The 26,722-nt window shown below is 40.0% G+C and overlaps 1 protein-coding gene across 1 annotated transcript in view; it reads right to left on the bottom strand.

Moving 5' to 3' along the window:
• Pja2 (praja ring finger ubiquitin ligase 2) overlaps positions 1–3,238 on the bottom strand; it is a 72,186-nt gene extending 68,948 nt beyond the window's left edge. Inside the window, exon 1 of the mRNA XM_045132424.1 lies at positions 3,109–3,238. The gene's annotated coding sequence lies outside the window, so the exon portion shown is untranslated. The remainder of the gene's footprint in view (positions 1–3,108) is intronic.
• Positions 3,239–26,722: the final 23,484 nt, after the last annotated feature.

Below are 26,722 nucleotides of genomic sequence, written 5' to 3'. Positions count from 1 at the left end.
TAGCCAGATGCACAAGGGGGCGCACATGTCTGGAGTTCGTTTGCAGAGGCTGGAAGCCCTGGCGCGCCCATTCTCTCTCTCTCCCTCTGTCTTTCTCTCTGTGTATGTCGCTCTCAAATAAATAAATTAATTTAAAAAAAGATTTTTTAAAATATCAATAAAAACGGAAATAAAACCATCCTGGCAAACCAAATATTTTAACATAATATTGGTTATCAGGAAGCTTCATATAAAATATTTAATGCTGAACACATCAAAAACAGTAATAGAAACAGTACCATATTTTTACCTATTAGTGCTATTAACATGTTTTCGGTGGTCAAAGCCGTAATAACAAAAGACAAAAATACTTTCTTTTTTATTTATTTATTTGAGAGCAACAGAGAGGCACAGAGAGAGGGAGGGAGGGAAGGAGAGAGAATGGGTGCGCTAGGGCCTCCAGCCACTGCATACGAATTCCAGACACGTAAGGCCCCTTGTGCATCTGGCTTATGTGGGTCCTGGGGAATTGAGCCTTGAACTGGAGTCCTCAGGCTTCACTGGAAAGCGCTTATCCGCTAAGCCATCTCTCCAGCCCTGAATACTTTTTGATAATTATAAACTCCATGAAAAGATTAGATACTTGGCAAGGGGCAGTGACACACACCTTTATTTCCAACACTCGGGAGGCAGAGGTAGGAGGACAGCTGTGAGTTCAAGGCCAGCCTGGGACTTTAACAACAGAGTGAGTTAGAGGTTAGCCTGGGCTAGAGAGCCGGACCCTACCTGGGGGTGGAGGGGAAGGAAGAAAAGATTAGATACTTGACAATTAGAAAAACTCAAAAATTTTTCTATAGGTAGGACCGGGAAATAGGAAGAAGGGACAAGACCGAGGAAGGGAAAGAGAAGGAGAAGAGAGAGAACAAACAAACCAAGATAACTGAAAGGTTTCCATGTGCCACAGCAATCAAGCCATCAAGAAGCATGAGGAATACTGAAAAGGAACACCATTTACATGGTGGCAGAGAAAACGACTTTACCTGAGAAAACTACTTTATCTCAGAAAATATAAAGTGAGATGTGAATAAAATGGTGAAACCACTCGTTGGGGTGGGGCAGGATTCAATAAAGACAGTCTCTAACTTAACCAAAAATTTCTATATAACCTCATTCAAAACATAATTTTTTTTTCCACCTGCATGAAATGCTCAAGGAACAGTCAAAAATATTTCTGGGGCTGGAGAGATGGCTTAGCAGTTAGGGCACTTGCCTATAAAGTCAAAGGACCTAGGTTCAATTCCCCAGGACCCACACAAGCCACTTGAATAAGATGGCACATGTGTCTGGAGTTCATCTGCAACGGCTGAAGGCCCTGGCGTGCCCATTCTCTATCTGCCTCTTTCTCTCTCTCAAATAAATAAATAAATACTTTAAAAAAAATTCTGAAAAGGATAATGACGAGGGACTAATGACTACCAAGTTTAAATATGGATACTTTTAACCTGAGCATTTCTAACCCTGTACTCTAGAACTAATCAGTCTTCTAAATTGGTAACTGTAGTTAAATCTGGAATGCATAGTACTAGAAGGAGAAGTGGGGGCTGCAATTTTTAACATTATGTTCTTCCAGACTGCTTAAAGGTTTAATATTAGGGATTTAAAGTTTATAATTAAATATCAATCAATAAACTAGAAAGCTGTCCTTTTTATAAAACATTATTTACAACATCAAAAAAGAAACTACAATCAATTTAAATGTCTTTCAATTAGGGAAAGCTTAAAATGGCCCAGTTAAACTAAACACAATTTAGCCTTTAAAAAGTATCAGGGAGGCCTATGTACACCAAGGAAATATGTCCAAAGATATATAATTAGGTGAACAAGCAAGAGTTATACAAATGTGCTTGGTATATATACCCTCCAGCTCCCAGTTCTCAAAACCACTTTGCAAGTATGTATCTTTAAAAGTGTATTTGAAAAGAACTTGGAACGATGACCACCAAAATGTTGGAACAAAACTGGAGGATGAAAAAATTATTCACAGTTTAGCTAATATGCCTTCATTTATAATGTCGAATAACATAGTTTCTAGAGATAATTCCAACACTGAATTGTTTACATGTTTATTTCTGTTACTTGAAGGTTTTATATATTCTTCAAATGACTGGTAGTCTTCAGGCAAAGGTGACTGCCATTTTAAAGGAAATGTGACTAAATATTTCATGATGAAAACAGAATAGCTTAAGCCTTTAAAAACAAACAAACAAAAAAACCCCAGAAAACCATAAACTTGACAGGAGGAGGTTGAATCAAAGCAGTATCTTATGTGGATGCATGTTTTTTTTTTTGATGCCAGGTCAGGGAATCTCCCAGATTATTTTTTTCCAGCAAAACAAACAACAACAAAAAAAACCCTGTCTTTTCTTCAAGTTGGTGTGAGCAGCTTTAAAAGCACCATTTTGTATGTGCGCACAATGATCACCAAGCAGTCATCTTGGGGGGGGGGGGAGAGGAAGGTTTGGGGAGAGGGCACAGGGAAGGCGCCCCTGCCCAAGGCGGGCTCGGGCCTCACACTGCTGACGGAGGGCACGGACCGAACAGCTGTGTGCCCAGGGAAAAGCGACAGCCTCGGTTTAGCAGGGTGTCTGCGGGCCTGGGCCTGCATGTCACTCTTGCCGGGCACGGGCACGGGCACGGCAGGTGGGCCCCGGGAGCGGGCTGCAGGCCTGTGGCGCAAGATGGATCAGCTGTGCGGGGACTGCAGAGGGACGGGGCCGGACGAGGGGAGGTGGGCGGACACCAGCCGGGTCCTTGGCCCGGCCACCAAGGACAGCAGACGAGGCCAGGCCGCAGGAGCCCGCGACGGGCGCGGGTCGGCGACCATCCCCCCGACACCGGAGATGCCATCGTCTCCGCCGGCGAGGGCGGCCCAGGTCCCGGATGGACCGGGCGCAGGAGGCCTCTCCTTTTCAGCAGCCACCAACCCCACCCACCATGGCCGGCGCGGCGACCCCCGGGGACGGCGACCTGAGGAGCGTAACCCAGACCCCCTCCTCATACACACGCCCCACCGCAGAACACGCCACATTGGGACCAAAAAAAAAAATTTTTTTTTTTAAATCCCCTCACCGAAATGTGCAGCGGCTCCAGAGCGAGAACAGCGCTCGATCCTCCACCCGCCACCACCGCCTTCCTCTCCGCCTCCGACTCCTCCCCCGCCGAACGCGCAGCGGCAGGCGGCGGCGGCGGCGGCTGCAGCGGCGGCGGCGGCTGCAGCGGCAGGCGGCGGCGGCGGCGGCGGCGGCGGAAGTAGAGGCGGCGGCCTCGGCGGCGTGCCCCGCCCCTTGCGCCGCGGAGAAGGCGGAGGAAATGAGACATTAAGTCCCGCCCACTGCCAACAGCCGACCAATAAGACTCCACCATTCTCTGCAGGCCGAGATGCACCCACCCAATGGGAGCGTTAGGAGTGGGCTTATGTCTGGGGTTGGGACGTGGCAGAAGAAAAAAAAAAGGAAAACCGATGTGAGCTGTCCTTTCCACCAGCTCCCGGCTCTGACCGAGGGGCTTTTCTGATTGGTCGGACAGCGGAAAAGGACGAAGCCAGGCTCCTCCCCCAGGCGGGGCCCGCCCCCTCGCCCTGCAGCACTGCGTCGTTCGGGGAGAAGGGGCGGGGCGCCGCGGCCGGCCCAGCGCGCAAGGCCTTTTGTGGTTCGCGGCGGGAGCGGAGGGCGGGGTCTCGGGTGCGGGCTGGTCGGGAGGGAGGAAAGGGGGCGTGGAGCGCTCGGGAAAAGACTGGCGCAGTTACTATCTCCCAGTCCCACTGCCGCTTCCAAAATGGAGGCCTGGCGCTGGGTTCCCATCCTGGACTCCCGTCAGTGACGGGTCCCTGGCTGGCGGGGAAAGAACCAGAGGAGGCGCGCGTTCGCGTCCACTGTGTGACCTGGAAGGGGGGGTTGGGGTTTGCACCTTCCCTGCCCCGCGACCCTGCCCGGCCCGCACCCAGGCTTCTCCTCGGGCCCTGCCTGGCCTCGCCTCTGCCTGGCTGTGCACTCCACAGCCTTGTGCAGGTTCACATCTTGAAGCTAAATCCGTTGTCAAGCCGGGAAGTCACAGCTCCCATCACAAGCAAACTGAATAAGTACAACAGCTGTAGTCCCCGGGACAACCTTGCCTAATTTAAACCCTGCTAACAGTAGTTCATTATGTCACTGATGCAAAATGGGTTTCTCATTCCGCACTTGTCCTCTTTTTTTTTTTTTTTCATCCTGAAACCTGTCTGCTTCTCTGATTACAGTTCTGCGGTCTCTCCTGATCCCCCAAGTCCATCGCCTAGAGACCAAAGCCCAGGATATATTTATCGAGTCGCCTTCTGTGCTGTCCTTCAATAACTGGAAAGGCCACCACAGAAACGAAATTATTTTTTTTTACGCTATTGATGAAATCCGAAATTTACCATAGGCTATGAACATTTGCTAGACATTTTGTGAAACGCAGCCCAGCCTACTTTCAAAAAGGAAACATTTCCCACTTGATATTACTCTGCCTTTATGCATGTTTCTGTAGAGGTTGTAACTCTTTTTCTATCCAAGTCCCTCCTGCCTCCTTGAAAGAAAATTGATATTTTAATTATATTCTTCTAATTTCCCTTTAGAGTCTTGCAAATTGGTCCAATTGTATGCACTGACCTGCTAGCAGGGGCAGGGCCTCTCGAATTTTAATCCTTTTGTAACAGAACTGCGCATGCTACTTGCACTATTGTTTTCTTTAAATAAGTATATTTTTCTTCAAATATTTAAAAGAAGCAGTAAAAGTGCTGTAAATGAAAAGCAACATCACATTCAACTAAGTTGGAAGCAACTAAGGAAAGTGAATGCAAAATAGTACGATAAAATTCTGGTTGTCTTCTAAAAAGTCTCTGATCCTGACACTCATTTTCTTGAAAGGACGTTTTATCAAGCATTAACCATATATTAAAGACCCAACACTCAAATTCCATTTTGTTCGTGATGTCATCAAAGGATAGAAAAACAGAACCAAAATAGCAATCACTTTCCCACTATGTGAGTCATTGTTTTTAATCTTGCACGCATATCCTAAATACAGTCATCAAGGCGTCACAAATGAACTATGCTGCTTTCTGAGAAATGTTGGGATAGAGGCTTAAAACAGGTACTCTATACTCAGACATGTTCTCCAACTAGCTCCTGTGTTTCTAACTGCCAGCTACTTATTTCTCTGACCTGCATTTCCTATTGAAATAAGGAAAAATAATGATGCTTATTTTGAAGTTGTTGGACAGATTAGCCTATTCAGTGAAAAGCATGTCATGGCTAGAAGTACTAAATACATATTGGTTTATGTACTGTGTGATTACATGTGTATAAGATAATAAGTGTTATTAGTATGAATGTGTTGTTACTGACTGCATAGTTGAGGAGCACACCCTAAGACAATTGGTTGAAGGAACCATATAATATAATTCAATTGTACAGTGATCCTCCAATAAGCAGCATCAGTATTATCTGAGAACTTTCCTAAAACTGAAAATTTTCAGGCTCCACCTTAGCCCTTACTCAGAAACTCTAGGTATGGGAACCCAGCTGTACTTAAACAAACCTTCCACACTATCCCTGGAGGCACGTAAAGTTTGACAGCTGTGGACACAGTAAAAGGAGAACTGGATGGACAAGGACCTGTGTGCTGCTCATAGCCTTAGAGTGATGTCAACCAAAGTGGAGGTATAAGGACTTCTGAAAATGTTCTTTTCTGGGTAAGTCATGTGAGTACTGGAAAATTTGTCAGAATGAGCTTTTCCAGACCTCTGAAAATTAACTAATAGCCCACAACATTCCAAGGATTATTTATTCAAAAAATGGTTGAGGGCTGGAAAAATGGCTTGGCAGTTAAGCGCTTGCCTATGAAGCCTAAGGACTCCGGTTCAAGGCTCGATTCCCTAGAACCCACGTTAGTCAGATGCACAAGAGGGTGCCTGTGTCTGGAGTTCGTTTGCAGTGGCTGGAGGCCCTGGTGCACCCATTCTCTCTCTCTCACTCTCTCTTTCTCTCTGCCTTTTTCTCTCAAATAAATAAATAAATAAATAATAAAAATAAACAAAAAATGGCCGAATCTCTTGTGATATGTTGATGTGCCCTTTTCCAATTTCTATTGTTTTCTACTGAATTTCAGTAAGTCTTATTTTCTAATACCCTGAATCAGTCGCAATCTGAAGAGAATTTCTCTAGAGTTTTCTTTGTAGCTCTCTCTTCTTAGGGATTTTATTCCTCTTGAGTTGAGCCATTGGAGGCATTCTGTACCCTAATTTCTGTCTCCACCATGTACCAAGGACCTTTTTTCTATACCACTTACTGGTTCACCTCCTTGAAAACATGTTTTGAAAATGCTCTTAGGACATGTAGACAATGTCAGGATGGGTGGGAAGCTGATCTCTGTGTTTTCCTTTTCTCAAGAATCACAGGCTCTCACATCTTACCCTAAGAATGGCTAATTCTTCAGTTCCTGCAAATATTCACTTTATGTATTTTCCTACATTTTATTGTTGCTTTCAGTAGGAAGGTTAGCCTGAAACAAATCATTCAGTAGCAGTTGCAAGCTAGAAGTCTAGCAGACAGCTGTTTTAGTTCTAGCAGGGAAACACATTTTAAGTCTAGACACATGGATTTTTTAGCAATAGAATTGCTTCCAAATCTTGGTAAACTTCTGATGTTTTTCCTTCTAGGTAATTTTATGAATCATTAGCCATATTCAGAGGTGTTTTTGTTCTTTCTTTCTAGGTTTAATTCTCAATTCTGGTTTAATTCTTTGCTTCCGAACTTCTCTTTTAATTTAATGAATGCTATCTGTAGGTCACTGGGCTTAGATGGGAAGATCTGGTTCTTAGTCTCCACTGGACTTTGTCAATCAAAACCTTTCTCAATCTCATAGTTTAGGGCCCAGTGGACTTCCAAGTCACCTGTCATCTATAGTTCAAAACTCTTGAAATTTGTTTCATTCCTATTTTGAATTAGCCATTTCTCACCTAAGCTCGTTTGTTTCATCTTACAGTTTACTGAATGGTTGCTGTAATATACATTTTCAAGTCGTTTCCCTGGAGTTAGAGTCACTTTTTTGCCACTTAATGCCACAGAGTTGGCTACGTTAACATTCTATGAGATACCATAGCTTATAAATCTACCATTTCAATATCAGATAGCAGTTACTTCACCATCCATTGAAAACCTGTGAAACCCATGCCATGTGTTTTTAATATTTTCTTATAAGAAACCTTAGTCATTAACAACACTATCTAATACTAAAAAGCCTAAAATGGTATAATTTATTTAGAAATATATTTTGTGAATGCCTAAAGCTCACCTGGTGGAGGGGAATGGAGAAGCTGGGGAAAGGTTCTGCTTTTTGCTGTAATTTAAGGACCCTATGTCCTTAGAGGAGCTGCATTTGCAACTCATATGTTCCAAGTTTGTTCTGATAATCCTCACCAAATAAGAAGTTTTGCCCAGTTGAGTGATCATTGAAGGCAAAGGGAATATGAAATAGTCAAAAATTGAGACTAGACCCAACATGGCCCAGGGAAATTAGTGGAAGAGGGGCTGAAAGATTGTTAGAACCACGAGTTGGGACATTATGCACAGAGACATTGCCTCTTGCCCGTAATGGCTGCCCCCACAATGCTCAGCCCACAATCCCCATTGAGATGACTCGCATCCCAAACAAGGAAGGTCCCTTCAGAGGGGTTGGAGGGCAGGGATGAGAGTAAGGATGGTACCCACATGTGCTGTTTACATACTTCATATGTCCATAACTAATAAAAAAAAAGTAAGACTAGAAACATTCTGCTAATTATATCTTGTGACATAATTTGTTCGGTAGATTTTATCCATAGTTCTCAAAATGTTTTCAAGCTGGGGAGATTGCTCAGTGGTTAAAGGCTTTTGCCTGAAACTGTTTTCATTGAGCAAACTGTATCTGAATCACCCAAGACTTGATAAAAATGCAAATATTGAGAGTGCATCTTGCATCAACACAATGATTAAATCAGAAACATTGGCAGTGGAGCCCTGTAATCTGTGTTGAATGGGCCTTCTATAGGCTTTGAGAAACACTGGATTATAGAACATCAACATTAATTTGAGATCTGAGAACAATTATAAAATTTTGATGCCTCCTTTTGCAGAACTAAGCAATTACAATGCAGCTGTTGTGTGAAAGTTTGAGTACAGGAAGAAGGAAGTGTGAGGAAGAATGAGATAGACAATGTGGATTTGTTCTTCAGCCTTGCTTACAGCTGGAATCACTGAAAAACTGAGATACCCACTTCTTACATCTTATCCTTCCAGGATTCCAGGTATAATTTAGGTTCTGCCAGTTACAGATTCACTTGAGATTTGGAAAGTTAAAATGATGGGGTGCCTCTAGTAGCTGTGGTGCAGAGCCCCTGGTCTGGTCTTGAGCTCTATGGCAGTGAAGAGTTAGGAGTAGAGACCCCTACTTTATTCCTGTGGCTTGTGCTTGGAAGTGATGAAACTCCGAAGCTGGCACCACAGTGATGGTTCCCTGGGTTGTACCACCCCTTGTGACAGCCTGTTTGCCTACTCATTGAGAGGGCAAAAGTTCTCTTGATAGCCCAGTGTGACTTGGGGATAAATGTTGGAAGCTCAAATTAGAACCTGTTTCATCACCCTCCCAAAAGTAGTGTGAGCCATTTTATAACAAGTAATAAAATCTTCCATATTGCTTAAACTTTCTTGAGTGAATTCAGTTCTCTACAACTGGCTCTAAATGTTACAGCATGTGACTTGAGCTTTTCCTTTGGAAAATTGAGCACATTTCCTTTTAGTATGTGCTCAAAATTTTTATCATTTATTCTAAATTTAACCTATTTTGGCTCAAACTAGACATTGGATAAATCCTTTCTATATAAAGACAAATCTTTCCATTACTATCTTCTTAATTTTTGTGATTTCTTTTTCATGACATATTGTGCTTATTTTATGGACATAATCTTTAATCTGCTTAAAATTTCCATTTCTTAAAGTTTCCTTCTTTCTTTGAATTAAATATATTTACTTAATATGCCATGTGTGGTAGGTTGAATGGGTGACCCCAATATATTCAGTATTTTCGTTTGTAATGTAGATTTTCAGCCACCTAGCTGGAGGATGTGTCACTGTGAATGGCTCCTAGGGTCCAGCCCTAAGGTGTGGGGGCTGATTTGGAATTCTAGTCTAAAGATCTGCAAGGTGCCTGAACTTTGCCTGGAATTCCGGAAGTGTGCTTGCTTGTGGTATTGGCGGTGGCTCTTCTCTCAGCATGGTGCTGTTAAAGTGAGCCAGCTTCTGCCATCATGGAACTTCCCCTGGATCTGTGAGCTTCAGTAAATTTCCCATCCTCCATAACGGTGTCTGATGGGGAAATCCATTCCGGCAATCTGAGGCTGTTTGCTACACTACCCATAATATGTTTTAGTCCTACCAGGCCTCTTCCCTCATACACGAGGATACTTGGTTTGTGTTTAGACTTGAAAACATGGATTAGTAGTTCTGTATCTATGGGCCTGGCTTTACTTTAGGATAGCTGACTATTATTCTGGTAATACTATAAATACTACAATGCCAAAATTTTGATCTAGAGTCATTAAATTTCATTATATAAGGAAACACAGTTAACATATCTGTTTGGTATAAAAGACATTTGTTTTTAATTTTTTAATATATGGGATATCATACGAAGCTCTGCTATCCAATAGAGTGACCAGCAGTCTCATATGGCTGGAAAGCTCTGGAAATGTCACACACCTTAATTAAAGTACATGGAAATGTAAACTACAGATGAAATTTTAGATTAGTAGCAAAAATATTTATATGAAATATCTCATTAACAATTTTAAACATTGATGTTTTATATATTAGGTTAAAATCAAATATATTAAAATTAATTTCATATTACTTTTAAAAAATTGGGCCTTTAAGAAAGTTAAACTCATATATGTGATTCATAGTAGCTCTTGCTTCATTCTGATAATAGAGCTGTCTTTCATCTGCTTTCACTTTTGTATCTTACTACTAGCTGATATCTCACCAAGTTCTAGCATTCTGAAATCTTAATTATCTCTAGGACAAGTTTAACTCTCCTTGTTTCTCACCTATCTATAGCTTCTTCCAAATACTCTAGAACAATGTAGCTTTTTCTGTTTGGATCCATCAGTGTAAACTCAGGATTGTTTGTCAAAAATTTGCTGAATATCTTTTATGTTAATATGCTCCCTCCCATTATTTTATTTATTTTTTATTTATGAGAGAGAGAGAGAGAGAGAGAGAGAGGGAGATTGAGAGAGAGAGAGCAAGCGAGCATGGGCCTCTTGACAGTGTAATCAAACTCCAGATGCATGTGCCACTTTGTGTTTCTGGCTTTACTGGTACTGGAGGCTTAAACCCAGGCTGTCAGGCTTTGTAAGCAAATGCCTTTTACCACTGAGTCATCTCTCTGGCCCATCCCATTGTTTGTGTGGTTTATGACTCACATGTTTCAACTTTCTTATTATCCTAGTATGTATTTAGTAGGAAGGAGTTGACATGCCACTTTGAACACACACTTTGACAAATAGATTATTTAAGCCAAACAGACATTTTTTAGGTTATATACCTAAGTATATAGGTATATATCCACAACACAACACTGTGCCTAGGAGAGAGTCTTTTAACTCCTAACAAATCTCACACCTTTAAGAGAAAAATGTCGAGCTGAAAGGGACTATTCTTATTTCCTTATCATGGAACAAGTAACAAGGATATAATTAACCAAAATTAGCTGATTGAGAAAGAAAGGAAATAGATTATTTTCTAAACACTTGTTCCCAGAAGGCTTGAGAAGCAGACTTGGGAAAGTGGCAGGGGCAATGGGAAGTAGGGCATGTAGAGTCATATCCCGACGCTTGCCACATACACATGCTGGAAAGGCCACTTCAACATTGCACTGAGCATCACATGGGATGACATGGCCTACTCTAGTGTGGGATGGTGCTCCTGACAACTTGGACACTCAGAATTGGCTGCTGCTGCTGCCAAAGCAAATCCTTCCCTGACCATGCGCCTTTATCTCAGTAGATCCTGAGCCAAAGGAAATTCTGGAAATGGTATCTGATTCTGAGAGGCCAAGCCATGTGCCAGCAGAGTGGGAGGGCAGCGAGCTGACATTTTCTGCTACTATAAAAAGAAGCTCTGCCTCTGCTTTAAATCTGTATGATAGGGAATTCCTTAAATGGAAAAGAAATTCAGAATCTAAAAAAAATGACAAATGTCCACTGCAGGGTGTCTAGCCAGAGCAGACCCACATTTAGCATTAATGTTTAATCATGTAAATGCTTTGGACATTTACTATCTATCTTTTAATTATTGTAATTGCAAAATGCAGAGACAAATGATCTATGAGATCCATAGCATTGTCAACTGAGTAGTGAAAAGAATAAAATCTATAAGAGTAGAAGAGTTGATCTGATACTGATTTCTTATGCAATACGGAAACCATTCCCCATGATCCAGTTAACACTTAAGAGTATCTGTGGTGCTCACTGAAATACGGTTTCATTCCAGCTGAAAATTGTTCAAAGTGGAATGTTAGAAACTTTCTCCATAGATATGATAAATATTCGTTACAACATATCCCCATGAGTCCTAAAGCTGATAACTCTAATTATTCAGAGTAATACTTAGTAGTTAAAAGTTTTGTCTGGAGACTATATTCAATTCTTACTAGCTGAGTGGCCTGATTTTTGTTTTCTATATCTGAAATAATGATTAAAGAAGCAACTACTGACAAGATTTATTAAGAAGAATGCTTAGGCAATTAGTTGTTAGGTCAGTGACCAGTGCATAATTAGCATTCTGTAATTATTGACAATAACAACTGATTGATTGATAATTACGATAAAAATTATGATTACACTTCCAAAATTAGCAGCTGCCATGGATATTCATAATGATACTAGAAAGAATGCTCAACTGATATTTCACTTGGAATCTGACTTTTTTTTTGAGGCAAGCCCAACAGACTGACCTTTTTTTTTTTTTTTTTTTTTTTTTGTGTGTGTGTGTGTGTGTGACAGAGAGAGAGAGAATGGCACACTATAGAGTCTCCAGCCACTTCAGTTGAGCTCCAGATACATGGACCCCCTTATGTGCATATGTGAGTTTTTACACTTGTGTCACTTTGTGTGTCTGGCTTATGTGGGACCTGGAGAGTTGAACATGAATCCTTAGACTTCACAGGCAAGTTCCTTAACTGCTAAGCCATCTCTATAGACAATGGAATTTGATTTTTACTACTAGCCCCATAGCCTAGAAATTATCATGTTATTATTATTTTTGCACAATGAAATATTTGGATTGCATTATCTTTTTAAGATCATTTTCAGCTCAGAATTCACTGGCCATCCATTTTTCCATACTGAATGTTACCAGTTCTCTCAACTATACTTTACATAACTTAAACAAATGGATTATTTTTCTTCTATAGTACTTAACACTTCTAATTCTATGACCAAACGTGTAGGGTTTTTTCTTTCTTTTTCTTACACTGGCTGATTCTTCACACCAACTGGGTGTCTTACAATTTTGATCCCATCTACCTGGAGTTGATGTCAAATTTCATAAGTTAAGAGCTCAGTTCCACCAGACTGCCCCCAAGTTTACATGTCAACCACATCTCAGGACCTACTTAATTACACATCAAGCTTTCTACAACTATGATGGATCATAGAATCCAAGGAAACATTCATCAATAAGAGATACAATGAAAGGACATAATGAAGAATCCAGGTTAATTTTCCTGATGGAATATGTATTCCTCGAAAATCTTGGAGGGTCCTGAATACAGAAGCTTCCAACCCTAGAAAGCTGTGTCCTACCTTCCCATCATGGGTATGTATTTACCAACGTGGAAACTTCTATACTTCTTGCTTTAGTGATTTTTATAGAGGACTTCTCAGATAGGCATGATAGCCTGTCATCTTTCTAGAGAAGGAGTAGGGCCGCAAAGTCCAAACTCCTAAGCGTGACTTGGTATTTCTGGAACAACCCTCTCCTGAAACTGACCAGGACCCATCAAGGATGTATCTCATTAGAACAAAAGGCACCCTTATTACTCAGAAAATTCTAGGGCATTAAAGACTTTGAGCCCTTCAGATGCCTAGTAAAGCCATACTGCTGCTGAGGATTAGTTCTGGTGTCATTTTGGGTCAGAGAAGCCTCTTTTTGAAGATGGCAGTAGCTCCTGGGGATACCCAAGACACATCAAGCTGCTAAGTAGATGTGAAAGCTGAGAGCTGTGTGCTGGATGAGACATCTCTGTCACACCCTCCAGGGCCCAGTGGACATTGTGAAAGAGGAGCAGGCAGAGAGAATGGGAGAGCCTTAGGATGGTGAGGAGTACTGTGGGACACTATCCCTCTGAACATGCAGTGAGTGGAATATTCATGACCTCATAGGGGTTGTCAGCTGTTGCTACCTCAGGCCCTGCCTAATATTGAGCCTCTTAACATTCTGCCATGGATGATGGAGGAGAGATGAGAGAGAGAGAGAGAGAAGGAGAAAGAGATAAAAGTAAAAGAAGCACTAGTTGGAAAGAGGAAGATCTATAATGGAGCAAGGGTGGGGGGGCAAAAGATGGTAATGAGAGGGGATTATGACCAAATTACAGCATGTTCATGTACGAAAATTCTTAATAAATGAAAAGAGCTTTGAATTAGGTATCATGGTCAGAGCCCAAACACTGGAAGAAAAATGATTGTATGACCCATGCCACATAGGAAATTATCAGGATTTGAAGACCTGTGTGATAAGAACTGAAAGCCAAAACCAAATATGTATGTTGTATTGTATAACAATATATGACTTGATTATCAGACTCAGAGCTTTTGTTAGCTTCCTCAACAATGCTTATCAATGCCACTGTTAATATATAACACTCTGCCTTATTAGTAGGTGTATTTCTACAAAGAATTGAAATTTTTATTCATACCTGAAAAAACTGAAGATGGATATATGTGTTTACAAAACAGTACAAAGAACAAACCATGTAATTTACATTAAATTATTGATGAAACAACTCTAATCTTACAGAAGCAAAAGTTTATTATCTGTTACGATATTATAAATATTTTATTTATTTATTTTTTTGACAGAGAGAAAGAGGGGGAGAACAGAGAGAGTGAGGAAGAGAATGGGAGTGCCAGGGCCTCCAGCCACTGTAAGCTCCAGATGCATGAGCCACCTTGTGCATCTGGCTTCTGTGGGTTCTGGGGAACCAAACCTGGTCCTTTGGCTTTGCAGGCAAGTGCATTAACTGCTAAGCCATTCCTCCAGCCCTGTTATGACATTTTAAATAGAGGTCTCATTTCTAGAAACATATATATATTCCACACATAGCCTATAATTTTTTTATGGAGTCAGGCATGGTGGCACATGCCTTTATTTTTCATTTTTTCTAATATATTTTATTTATTTATTTGGGAGAGAGAAAGAGGCAGAGGGAGAGATAGAGAGAGACAGAGAATGGGCATGCCAGGGCCTCCAGCCATTGCAAATGAACTCCAGATGCATGTGCCCCCTTGTGCAACTAGCTTATGTGGGTCCTAGAAAGTTAACCAGGACTCTTTGGCTTTGTAGGCAAATGCCTTAACCTCTAAGCTATCTCTCCAGCCCTAGCCTATAATTTTTATCCAATCATCTGTATCATACATAAGTGTACTATATTGTTCTTTGCCTGACACTTATTAGTTTTGCATGTATACACATTTGCATGCATGTGTTTATGTCATGTGTATGTACACACATACACACACACATAATTTGAAAATTTGCAGTAGAACAATACTAATTACCTACAAGCAAATGCTGGTTTTACTTTTTTTTCCCAGTTTAAAATCAGGCATTTATTTCTTGAGTTATCTGCATTCTTTTTTTAATATGTATTTTATTTTTTATTATTAGATATGGACATATTTTGTATGTAAACATCATATGTTGGTACCATCAATTTCCTCCACCCTGCCTCTTTTCTGAAGAGGCCTTCCTTACTGTGAGTGCAGGTCAATCACATGGGTATTGTGGGTCATGCATTATGGGGCAGCAGTCAGTTAAGGGGGAAAGGCAATGTCTCTGTGCAAAATGTCCCAACTTGTGGCTCTAACAATCTTTCTACCCCCTCTTCCACAAGATTCCCTGAGCCATGCTGGGAACATTTTAAGTCTGTTTCAGTGATGGGCACTTAGGAGCATCTAGATGTCTGGTTTCATAAGTGCTGAGTATCCTCAGTATCTTTCTCTGTCACCCTTGTGCTGATATCAGCTTACCTGAGAGCACAGCATCCTTGCTCATTTTCCCAGTTCCTCTGTGGTTTTAGCTGGGGCTGGGGTGGAGTATGCTAGATCATTTATCTCCTCAAGTCCAGTTCCCGTCTGAAAAAGAGAAGCAGATTCTTCAATGGAGAGTGAAGTCAGTGTCAGTTAAATGGGATACACGTTATTGATTTAGAGAGAATTATAAGGGTTTAGACACTTTTATAGTGTAAGGTTAGTGGGAACATAACAATGGAAAGAAGAATCATTTGGATATGTTCCAGATATGGTTACCTTTCCACTGAGCAGATCCATTAGCAAATCCAAGAGCAGTTGGTTACCCACCATGGCTGTGTGCCACTATTGCACAGTGTGAGCATCACATCAGTTGCTTATATTTTACTTTTTAAAAAATATTTTATTTTTATTTATTTAATTGAGAGAGAGAAAAAGGGAGAGAAAGAGAGAGAAATAATGGGCATTCCAGGGCCTCTAGCCACTGCAAATGAACTCTAGACACATGTGCCACCTTGTACATCTGGCATATGTAGCAAGCGTCTTAACTGCTAAACTATTTCTCAAGCCCTGGTTTTACTTTTTCAAGTATTGACTGAATTTGGGGCTTGCTATTGAGTAACACATAAAAATGGTCCTACTTTATTTGCTGTTATTTTCATCCAGTTTTCATAGACATAACCATACTTTTAAAAAGTCAGTGTTGCCTGAAGTTCATATTGCCAAAAAGTTTGGAAATGTTGATTTAGATGTGGGTATAAGTAGCCAAAAATTGTTTTTGTATACTAACCCCTAATTTTGCTTTGGAAAGATACTAAGTGTAGATGAGGACACTGAAAAAGAGAGATTATTTTAGACTGGAGGGCCATCATTATGCAGATAATATTCAGCTTTATTCAGCCATACGTCTTCCTTTCCTTTAGCCCAGATGGTAAAATGACTCATCGATTCCACTGGCCAGCAAAACAAGGGAGAGAGATGAGGAGCTGTTATAATCCAGATAAAAAGGATGATGTTTCAGAAGCAAGGGGAAAATATTTCTAGGCAATGATGATGGTACATTGATAGTACTTGTTAATACTTTGCATTCCTTTTTAGATTCACAGCTTGGGTCTCACATTGCTTCCAGGATTCCTGGGGAGTAGTTTTAACCAGGAATTCTTTTTATGTTACGGGTGTGCATTGAAGTTGTAAATATTTTTGACCTCCAAATGACTTACCATAGTCATTTCTCCTTGTGAAGCCTAGAGATTACTTTGTGAGTATATGACTTTTTTTTATTACTTTTCTTGAAAATTACCCAGCAGTTTTATGTAGGGTATATTTTAGTTAATGACATAACTAGGATGAATGCATAATTCCTTCACTGAAGACCTGGGGAAAATGCCTACTAGATAGGAAGAAGCAGGAGATAGAAAATTGTGAGAACTGGTGTACACAAATAAAGGTAGAGAAGAGACTTATGTGTATGCTTGTTTCTGGGGTTATCATTATGTGAGGTTATACTGATGTTATATGTTGAAGTTTATAGATGTGTAGTCATAGAAAATCTTTTTTCTTTCCCATAGTGGTTATTGAACCTAGGGTCTTGCATGCATCAGGCAAGTTCTCTGTCACTGAGCCACATTCTAGCACCTGACAAAGAAAATCTCAAATCTTCCTTCTTTCCCCACATATCTAAATAAAATCTCTACTTTCTAGGAAAGATGACTAGGCTGTCATTGACCAGAAGTTCACTTTCTTTTTTAAGAAATTGTATGCATGTATGTATGTGCATATGAGAGAAGAGAGAAAGAGAAAAGTAAATGAATGAGGTACTAGGGCTCTTGCTGCTACTGTAAACAGAGTCCAGACACATATGCTCATTTTGTGTATCTGACTTTATGTGGGTACAGGGGAATCAAACCCAGGTCCAACAGGCTTTACAAGCAAACACCTTTAACCAATGATCATCTCCCCAGCCCAGAAGTTAAATTTCTACTATAAGAAAGAGTGAAAATAAATAGCTGTGTTCTGAACTATTAGTGGTACAAATGTATCTGTGAAGCTAACTTCCTGTTTGATTTGCTAAGGAAGCCATTAATCTGAGCTTCTTAAACAAATACAACAACATAACATTTACAGTTGCCCATTTTTTCTGACATTGGGTAAAATATTCCTTTTTTTAAAAAAATATTATTTTAGGGCTGGAGAGATGGCTTAGTGGTTAAGGCACTTGCCTATGAAGCCTAAGGACCCAAGTTTGATTCTCCAGGTCCCATATTAGCCAGATGCACATTGTGGCTCATGCATTTGGAGTTCGTTTGCATTGACTAGAGAACTTGGCATGCCCCTTCTTTCTCTCTCCAGCTCCCTCTTTCTCTGTCAAATAAATAAATAAAATGGGTTTTAAAAAAATTATTTGAGAGAGAGAGAGCGAGGACAGAGAGAATTGGCTAGTCAGGGCATCAGCCACTGTAATCCAACTCCTGGCACTTTCACCACCTAGGGCGTCTGGCTTATGTGGGATCTGGAGAATTGAACATGGGCCTTAGGCTGTGCAGGCAAGTGCCTGAACTGCTAAGCCATCTCTCCAGCCCAGGTAAAATAGTTCAACTGAGACATTGAGGGATAGTTCTCCACATTGGAGTTTGCTTTTCAATTGTTACCTGGTGAGGGCTATTTACAGGCTCCCTTCCAGCCAAACTGAACTTTTTCAAAAAGTATACACTTTATTAGGATTCCTCTACAAACTAGCTGATGCTGCTTGTATCACCCAAATGGTGTCTCTCTTAAAGTCATTTTATTTTATTATTTATTTGAGAGAGGGAGGGAAAGAGGGAGATAGAGAATGGGTACAACAAGGCCCTCAGCCACTGCAAACAAACTCCAGACACACATGCCATTTGTGCATCTGGCTTATGTGAGTACTGCTGAACATAGGCTTCACAAGCAAGCACCTTAACTGCCAAGCCATCTCTCTATGCCCCCAAATGTGTCTCTTATACAGTGGAAATCTCTTGTTTTGCCCACCTAAGGGGTTTTTTAGAAACATTTTTATTTATTTGTTCATCAGAGAAAGAGGGAAAGAGAGAGAGAGAGAGAGAATGGACATGTCAGGGCCTCCAGCCATTGCAAACAAACTCCAGGTACATACAACCCATTGTGCACCTGGCTAACGTGGGACCTGAGGAATCGAACCTAGGTCCTTTGGCTTTGCAGTCAAACGCCTCAACTACTAAGCCATCCCTCCAGCCCTTCCTAAGATATTTTTGTATTTACTCTTCTTATAAGACCTAGATTTTCCATTGTGAAAGAACATCTTTTCTATTGCAGACAATCATGGTGGGTTCTTGAATTAAATTGCTCATCCCACCTCCAAGAAATGTATACTCAGTGTTAAACCAGTGAGATTTGAATTTGAACAACATAAGACTAAACATTTATGAAGATGATTCATCAAGATAGTAATGTTTGTTAAAAAGAGATTGCCAAATATCTCACATACGTTCTAGATATCCTGATTTCACATTCTTTTTTATTAATCAAAAATATGAAGCAGCTTTTCTTTAACCCTATTAGCCTTTCCCCATCTATTAAATTCCAAATCTGTTTAAATTAAAGTTAATTTATATTGCTTATAAACAAAGGCCCTGATGTGTGATAAATAATATCTCTTCATACATAGCCACATTTACTCTCAGAAACATGTTAATATTTTATGTTGCATGTCAAAGGAAAATTAATGTTTCAGATGAAATGAGTTCCTAATAACCAAATTTTAAGAAAATGATTTTATCTTGGAAATAAATAGATAGGTAGATGCATAGATTAGATAGATAGATGATAGATGATAGATAGATAGATAGATAAATAGATAGATAGATAGATAGATAGATAGATAGATAGATAGATAGATGGGGTTCTATCCTGGATTATCCAGGTGGTCCCAATATACCTAAATGGGAAAGAATCTAATGAATCAAAACTGGAGCTATGAAACCATGAAAAAGACATAAACAGTCATGGCTAGTGTTAACAACGGAATGGGGTGCAGGGAAGAGACATGAGTCAAGGACTTTAATATTTTTTAAGATTTAATTAATTAATTAATTAGAAACAGAGAGAGGGAGACAGATGCAGAGAGAGAAAGAAAGAGAGAGAGAGAGAGAGAGAGAGAGAGAGAGAGAGAGAGAGAGAGAGAATGGGCGCACCAGGCCCTCAAGCCACTGCAAATGAACTCCAGATGCATGTGCCACCATGTGCACCTGACTTACATGGGACCTGGAGAATTGAACCTGTATCCTTTTGCTTTGCAGGCAAGCATCTTAACTGCTAAGTCATCTCTCCAGCACTTTAATATTTTTAAATCATGAAATAATTCAAATAATTATTAGATTTTAGAAAAATATAACTATACATGTTTCCACCAATTTTATTAATATTTTTGAATTTTAATGTTTATTAAATTGTGAATTTTCCAGAATTTTTAAAACGAAATAAAACTTCAGATGTTAACTATCTTGAGTATAGTTTTCTTAAGTCTATTTCCCAAATTCTGAAATAAATTTCTTAGCCTAAATTTGTCATTCCTGTGGACCCTTTTTATAATTCTTTTTTTAAAATTTTATTTATTTATTTATTTGAGAGCGACAGACACAGAGAGAAAGACAGATAGAGGGAGAGAGAGAATGGGCATGCCAGGGCTTCCAGCCTCTGCAATCGAACTCCAGACTCGTGCGCCCCCTTGTGCATCTGGCTAAAGTGGGACCTGGGGAACCAAACCTCGAACCAGGGTCCTTAGGCTTCACAGGCAAGTGCTTAACCGCTAAGCCATCTCTCCAGCCCCCTTTTTATAATTCTATTATTTACATGTAAATAATACATGCACATTTTTAAATTTAAGTTATATCTTTCTATAGAAATGATTCAACAACTACTTTTAATTCACTGAGATCTGTGTTTTTGAATTTTATCCATTGTAAAATATTTATTTCCTCTAATTTGGATATCTAGTTATGGATAAGCTAAGAAGCTATAACAACCCCCCTTAAAATAGGGCAATTTAACACTAGTTAAAAGTTTTCTTGTGGGGTATAATGGTGCACACCTTGAATCCCAGCAGAGGTAGGAGGACCCCTGTGAGTCTGAGTCCATCCTGGGACTATACAGTGAGTTCTAGGTCAGCCTGGCCTAGAATAAGACCCTATCTCGAACCCCCTCCACCCATAAAAGTTTTCTTTCTTGTATAATAGCCCAGGGGTGGATAGTGCAAGGCCTTTCTACCATTCTTGGTATGTGGTTTTCATTTGGAGAGTACATTTAGGCTCTCCTCATTCCTCACATTGGCTAGGGAAGGGGAAGAGCAATAGCAGCATTCTTTTCTGGCAGAGATATGATATAGATTACTTCAGCTCATATCTCACTGCTAAACTAACTCAGAAAATGCCACCCAGCAAAAGAAGCTAGAGAATATTACCTCTAACACAGCAGCAAAATGACCAGTTATGATTTGTAAATTATGTTACTAAAGAGAGGACATGAAAAAAATTTGCCAGTCATGGTGGCCTTTAATCCCAGCACTCGGGAGATAGAGGTAAGAGGATCACAGTGAGTTTGAGGCCACCCTGAGACATTGTGGTCAGAAGCTCATCAAGGATATAGGACATTGAATATTATAAGCCAACTGAATCATGTTGATGTAAATTATTATAGCCAACAACAGCATGATACACATTAATTTTCTCGGGAACTTTAATATATGAAAATACTGAGAATTGGTTATTCCCGGGGTTATCCTCTTTTGCCCCCTCTCCCATGCCTCCTACAGGGGGTGTGGGGTCCCACAATCACTGGAAGGTCATGAATGCACCAGTAAGTCCTTGTGGGGAAAACAGTACTTCACAGTACACCTTCTCAACCTGTGGCTCTTACACTCCTTCTGTACCCCTTTCCCCTTCCACAATGATCCTTGGGCTTGGGAGGGCATATGAAAAATCTCCTTTAGTGTTCAACTTTTAGCAGTCTTTTATTTTCTACTTTTGAGTTTCCTCAGTGTCTAATGCCACCTTTATAGAGATCTCTGACCAGCAATAAAATCAGCACTGATAATTAAGCCATCACTTCTCCTGGAATATCCTGGACCAAGTGGGTGTGATTGAGATGATTCGTCCTGTGTTAAATGGTCAGCTTTATCTTCTTGTCATTTTGATGGGTCTTGGGTCTCCCAGGTATTTGCTGCCATTTGCAAAAAGCTGATTTTCTAAGTATGGGTGAGAACACCATTGATCAAAAAGCTTACACATTTACATTTAGAAGTCTTTTTGATGAGCATAGAAACTCTATTTAGCCAAAGAATAGTAGAAGCTTCCTTCTAATGTCTATGACCTCCCAACCAATACGTGTCTGACTTGGTTCTCTACCCAGGCATGAATTTCCTCTCAGAGTGAGCCTTATATCCAATCAGAGAGAAACTGATTAACCCCATAATTTATGTACCACAGTTGTACAGGTGGGTACAGCTTGCCTTGCTGGTTGATTCTGTAGCTTGCGGGATGCACACACTGCTCATTTACCCTGTTGGTAACTTTCATCTTCAGCTGCCTGCATGGGACTTTCCAGCACTATGAGAGCTAGCTGGCAGGGAGATGGCTTCCATCTCAATTCAAGATTGATTTCTAAATGTTCTGCAGCTGCACTCTGGTATCTTCAGCAATAGGGTTTTGCCACATAGTTCTGGTGGGCAACCAAGATACATACTTATTTTGAAGGATGTAACCATTCACTATGATAGACAAGATCCTGCATCACAAAGAGGAAAACAAATATTGAGCTAAATAAAAATGAAAATATAAACTATTAACATCTATAGGATGTAAAGCAGTTCTAACTGAAAATTATGTTCATAAATATTTATATTAAAAAACTAAGTGAAAAAAATCCAAGATTCTATCCTAAGAAGTAAAATGACACCCTATTCCTAGTTAAAAAAAATAGGGAAATAATAAATTTAAGACCAAAAATTTGCGATAGTAGAAACATGAACATATTAAGTAAAATCATCTTTCAAAAAGCTTTCTCAAACAGGTTAATAAAATGACTGCTCTCTAGCAAAACTGACACAAAGAAGAGATACTAATTACCAGTATCAGGAATTTAATAGAGAATATCATTATAGATGCGGAAGAAATTCAAATGATGATAGAAGATCACTAGAAAAAATTTACATTAATGGCTGGAGAGATGGCTCAGCAATTGAAAAGAACTTGTTTGCAAGGCATGATGGCACAGGTTCAATTCCCCAGCATCCGTGTAAAGCCAGATGTAAGCCACAAAGTGGCACATGTGTCTGGAGTTTGTTTGCATTGGCAAGAGGCTCTGGCATGCTCATTCTCTCCCTCTCTCTCTATTCAAATAAATAAATAATTAAAACAACAAACTCCAGGGGCTGGAGAGATGGCTTAGCTGTTAAGGTGTATGCCTGCAAAGCCTAAGGACCCAGGTTCAATTCCCCAAGACCCATGTAAGCCAGGGCACAAAGGGCACATGTGTCTGGAGTTTGTTTGCAGTGGCTATAGGCTGTGGCATGCCCATTCTCTCTCTCTGTCTCTCTTCTCTCTGTGCTTGCAAATAAATAAATAAATAAATAAATATTTTTTTTTTTTAAATTATTTATTTATTTATTTGAGAACGACAGACACAGAGAGAAAGACAGATAGAGGGAGAGAGAGAGAATGGGCGCGCCAGGGCTTCCAGCCTCTGCAAACGAACTCCAGACGCGTGCGCCCCCTTGTGCATCTGGCTAACGTGGGACCTGGGGAACCGAGCCTCGAACCGGGGTCCTTAGGCTTCACAGGCAAGCGCTTAACCGCTAAGCCATCTCTCCAGCCCAATAAATAAATATTTAAAAAATACAAACTCCAGTGGCATTTAAAAAAAATTACTTTCACAAATTCCATAACTTCAGTAATATGTAAAAATGCCACACCATAATGACATTTTGGTTATGAATGGATCATATATGGTAGCAGATTCATAAAACTATAATGAAATGGAAGAGTCATATAGTGTAGTAATTTGTAGCTGTGCTAAAGTTATAGCACAAGATATTATTCTAGTGTTTAGGGTTATGCTACCAATTATGTAAAATATATAGTTCATAAAATTATGTACAGTACATAATGCCTGATAATAAATAACTAGGTTACGGGCTTATGTATTTGTGATATATATATTTAAATATATAAAATATATAAATATATAAAATATATATATATATTTTAAAATTTATTTATTTATTTGACAGAGAAAGAGGGGGAGAGAAAGAGAGGGAATGGGTGTGCCAGGGCCTCCAGCCACTGCAAACAAATTCCAGATGCATGCACCCCCTTGTGCATCTGGCTAATGTGAGGCCTGGAAAATCGAACCTGGGTCCTTTGGCTTTGCAGGCAAATGCCTTAACCACTAAGCCATCCCTCCAGCCCCTGTATTTGCTATATTTTTAATCACTATTTTAGAATGTTGTATCAGATGTACCAATCAGAAGCAGTTTATGGAAGGAAATGGCTTATTTCAGGTTACAGATACAAGGGAGAATTTTCATCATGATGGGGAAAGCATGGTAAGGGCTGATAACCAGTGCCACATCTTCACATTAGCAGGGAAAAAAATAGAGAGTAGCAAGGCCCACACCTACTGGTATACTTTCTCCAGCAAAGCTTTGCCTCCTAAAGGTTCCACAGCTTTCCCATACAAAGCCATCAACTGGAGACTAAGTATTCAAACACATGAGCCTATGGGGGACATTTTATAGTCAAACCATCCTAAGTGTGCTTCTTCTTGGTTATACTGACAGCAGCCTTCCACATCTTGTATTTATCATGCTTCTTAAATGTACATTTTTCTTTGTGCTTGCTTCAATTTCATGGTTTTTTTTTTGTTCATCATGGCCCTAGAATCAATAGACTATACACAATCTATGTAACCTATATCCTAGTTTTATAGTTGGCTTTCCAAACTACGTATGTATGTCTCTATATCTACATACATATATCTTTTATCTATCTATCTACAATTTGTGAGATTGAGACAGGATCTCATGTAGCCCAGACTGGTCTCAAGCTTGCTATGTAGCCAAGGCTGGCCTTAAACTTTTGATACTTCAGCCACCATCTTGCAAGTACTGAGATTATAGGTCTGCATAATCATACTTAGCTTACATCCTGATATTCACATGAGAGAAAAATGATATACAATATATTTCTCAGAATATCACTTTATCATTAAGTGGTTCATGGCTGTATATAATCTGAATAGTCCCATACATGCTAGATAAATTAAATAGCTAAAAACCTTGTAAAAGCTCTCTCTACCCACATGTTTTAGTAGCAAAAGTATGCTGAGTAAAATTAATAGCATTAATTCTACAGTCTCTTCTAGGACACAGAAAAGAGAGGAGTATTTCACAACTTATATCAAGAAGCCACTATACATATAAAATTAAATCTAGCCCAAGCATACACACTTGGTCTAATGTCCCCAAATCAGTTAACATAACATATCAATAGAATACAGGCATAAAAGTTAAATAATAATCTCAACACATACTGAACACATAAATTTTTAAGAAGTGATAAATATCTGAATAAAGCCAGTGACTACATTTACTTCTTTATAAATTTGTTAAAAGAAAGAATTTCAAGATTTAAATATATGTAGATAGACTGTACCTTACAACTCTAGCTTAGTGGATGAGGAGTAGATAATGGACTTATAAGATTGCAAGATTTCAAGATTTTTCATGAAATTGTATACTATTAACTACGAGTAGAGCAAAAAATTAAGGTGAAAAATATCCTAATATACAAAATATCGGTAAGAAAATAACCAAGCAGTGTATCTTAAATAAGCAATTTAAAAACTAAAATGAATTTATAAATGGTATTAAAATGTCAAACTTAATAAAGGATAAATTGAACTAAAAAGCAGAAGATATAAGTAGAAAGGAAAATGTCCAAACCTAGGTATATTGATAATTACAATTATTGTTTTTCTTTATTAGTTATGTACATACTCAGTGTGTGAACAGCCATGTTGGTACCATGGTTAGCCTCCTCCCTGTCCTCCCCCCTCCAAAAGGACCCTCCTCATTGGGGATTGTGGGTCATGCATTGTGGGGGTAGCCAGCACTTATGGGGAAGAGGCAATGTCTCTGTGTATAACGTCCCAACTTGTGGCTCTAACAATCTTTCTGCCCCCTCTTCTGCAAATGTCCCTGAGCCATGTTGGGTTTGTTTCAGTTCTGCTTCAGTGATGAGGTCTTGGGAGTCTCTGTATCTCTGGACATCTGGTTTGGTAGGAATTGAGTGTTTTCTGTATCTATCTTCTTCACCCTTGTGCTGATAACAGGTTCACAAAGAAAGCAGCACTCTTGCTCAATTACTCTATGATTTCATTTGGGGCCCCGGTGAGGTGTGATGGGCTTATACTCATCAGACTCTGCATCCATCTGAGAAAGAGAAGTGGACTCTCCAGTAGAGAGTGAAATCAGCACTGGATAAATGGGATAACCATTATTATTTCAGAGAGAATTTAATAGGTGTAGGCCCTCTTGTAGCCCAAGATTAGTGGGAACTTGATTTTGGAGTGCAAACTTGTTTTTTGGATATGGTTCTGACTTGCTTCCCAGTTCCAGCTATGGGTTCCGTTCCACTGAGCAGATCCATTCGCCAATTTAAGAGCAGTTGGTTACCCAGTGTGGCTGTGCACCACTATTGCACTTGTGTGAGCATCATGTCAGGTTGTTTGCTGCTGAGTAGCTTAGACCATGAGTTGCTTGGACAGATGTTGGCCATTTTCCCCCAGTCACTCATGTAGCACCTTCTGGCTCTAGACAAGCTAAGCATCTGGGGACTGACTCTCTTCCAGATTCCAGCCAGTTCTCTCTATGTTCCTTATCAACAGCAAATGGTATCTTTGGCAGAAGGGTCTTACCATTAACCTTTGATGGGTAATCAAGTGCTCTGACAGTAATCTGTTTTCTTTTGGGAAAACTTGTAGGTCTTTCTGATCAGCAGCTCCTTGTGGATGTTAAACACATCCTGGTACTGGGAGTTACAGGCCAGCACTAAGGGAAAAGAAGGAAGAAAAAGATAGGTAATATAAAAGAGAAAGAGGGGCTGGGCGGGGGAGAAACAGGATAAGATTAAAGTTAGTCTTCATTGTATCCTCCTCTCCATGGCCCTTGATTCAGGTGTTCCTTCTAAGGACCTGATGAAGGTTCAACCTTTTAGTCTGCCTTTCAGGATATAGGGTTTTATGGTGCCAGTTCCATTTGGGTCCAGTTTTGTGTGCTCCCCTTAACCTCCCTCCCTATTTTCCAGTCCTCGAGATGCCTATTGG

This window comes from Jaculus jaculus, chromosome 13, assembly GCF_020740685.1.
Source record: "Jaculus jaculus isolate mJacJac1 chromosome 13, mJacJac1.mat.Y.cur, whole genome shotgun sequence".
Taxonomy (NCBI): domain Eukaryota; kingdom Metazoa; phylum Chordata; class Mammalia; order Rodentia; family Dipodidae; genus Jaculus; species Jaculus jaculus.
The sequence above is the reverse complement of the archived record's forward strand: the minus strand, read 5'-3'. Positions and strand labels throughout refer to the sequence as shown.